The sequence below is a fragment of the Austrofundulus limnaeus genome, unplaced genomic scaffold (genome assembly GCF_001266775.1).
Source record: "Austrofundulus limnaeus strain Quisiro unplaced genomic scaffold, Austrofundulus_limnaeus-1.0 Scaffold280, whole genome shotgun sequence".
NCBI lineage: Eukaryota > Metazoa > Chordata > Actinopteri > Cyprinodontiformes > Rivulidae > Austrofundulus > Austrofundulus limnaeus.
In genome coordinates this window covers 635,109-637,235 of record NW_013952682.1, presented here as the reverse complement: position 1 = coordinate 637,235, position 2,127 = coordinate 635,109, and the positions used below count along the sequence as shown (strand labels likewise).

Here is a 2,127-nt window from a genome sequence, read left to right as displayed (position 1 = left end):
CCATCCATCCATCCATCCATCTATCCATCCATCCATCCATCTATCTATCCATCTATCTATCCATCCATCCATCCATCCATCTATCCATCCATCCATCCATCTATCTATCCATCTATCTATCCATCCATCCATCCATCCATCTATCCATCCATCCATCCATCTATCTATCCATCTATCTATCCATCCATCCATCCATCCATCCATCCATCCATCCATCCATCTATCTATCCATCTATCTATCCATCCATCCATCCATCCATCCATCCATCCATCCATCCATCTATCTATCCATCTATCCATCCATCCATCCATCCATCCATCATCCGTCCATCCATCTATCAATCCATCCATCCATCCATCATCCATCCATCTATCAATCCATCCATCCATCCATCATCCATCCATCTATCAATCCATCCATCCATCCATCATCCATCTATCCATCCATCCATCCATCCATCATCATCCATCCATCATCCATCCACCATCCATCATCCATCCATCCATCCACCATCCATCCATCCATCCATCATCATCCATCCATTATTCATCCATCCATCCATCCATTATCCATCATCCATTCTTCCATCCATTATCCATCATCCATCCATTCATCCATCCATCCATCATCCATCTATCCCTCCATCCCTCCATCCATCATCCCTCCATCCATCATCCCTCCATCTATCCATCATCCATCCATCATCCATCATCCATCCATCATCCCTCCCTCTCTCCTCCCTCAGTTTTCTCAGATGGTTTAAACACAATCTTCAGAGTTTTGTTCTCTGACTCTCAGTCTCATCTGATGACCTGAAGCTTTGTAGTGATTCAGACTCTGGGAACAAGAGGGACAAACTGTTCCTCTGCAGGAACACGGGCTTCTTTAAATGGAAGAATATTGTAAGGATCTAAAAAAAGCTATTGAGTGTTTTCATTTCTTCCGTCCCTGTAAACACTCAGAGAGTGGAGGTCTGAACCACAGAGTGCTCCTTCCTCTCACTGTTACTCAGACAGAAACAGAATCACACCTCACTCGTGTTTCCTCAGGTGAGAAATAAAAGAGTTAGAGAAGAAAGTCTGCCTCAGAGAAGAAATCTGAGTTAAAGGGCTAATCCAGTCATTTTAAAACAGGGTTCTGAGGAAAGCTTATAATTAAAACTATCTTACCTGTTGCAGATAGCTCTTTGGACCTCCTCTGTTTGGAGTTTAATTCTTAATAACACCCTGGAGTCCTAGAAGAGCTGGAAGATGTGTCTGTAGAGGGGAGGTCTGGACCTCCACGATCAAGCTTTGGCCCCAGAAACCTGACTCTGTATCAAGAACAAGATTTAGTCTGAGAAGGGGGTCTCTGCAGTACATGTTGTCCTGTGGGCAGAGATGGCCCAAATCGTGATTGGTGGAGGTTTTGATGTGGGCGGAGACGATCCAACTCGGGGAGTAGTTTGGTCGAGTTGGGCAGGATGTAACATGTTTTTTTAAGATTAATTTTAGTCATAACTTGAGAAAGGAAGGCGCTAGCTGAATGAAATTTGAACGTCGTACATATGAGTAACATCCCCAACCAGACTGTAAAAAGATAGCTAAAAAACAATATTTTTTACAGGCTGGTTAGGGATGTTTCGATCAAGCCAAATTGTTATACATCCCTTCATATGTACGACGTTCAAATTTCGTGCAGCTAGCACTTTCCTTTCTCAAGTTATGACTAAAATTAATCTTTAAAAAAACATGTTACTTCCTGCCCGACTCGACCAAACTACTCCCCGCTGCCTCCAGCCTCTTCAAACCCCACCGTCAATCTGACCAATCACATTTCTTGGGCCGTCTCCGCCCACATTAAGACCTCCACCAATCACAATTTGGGCCGTCTCCGCCCACATTAGGACCTCCACCAATCACGAGTAGAGCCTTCTCCGCCCACATCAAGACCTCTGTCAATCACGAGTAGAGCCGTCTCCGCCCACATCAAGACCTCTGTCAATCACGAGTAGAGCCGTCTCCGCCCACATCAAGACCTCCGTCAATCATGAGTAGAGCCATCTCCGCCCACATCAAGACCTCTGTCAATCACGAGTAGAGCCGTCTCCGCCCACATCAAGACCTCCGTCAATCATGAGTAGAGCC

At 45.1% G+C, this 2,127-nt stretch overlaps 1 protein-coding gene across 1 annotated transcript in view; it reads left to right on the top strand.

The window, feature by feature from the left end:
- The window catches only part of kmo (kynurenine 3-monooxygenase), a gene marked incomplete at its 5' end in the record, with an annotated part of 21,936 nt that overhangs the window by 16,813 nt on the left and 2,996 nt on the right, over window positions 1-2,127 (top strand).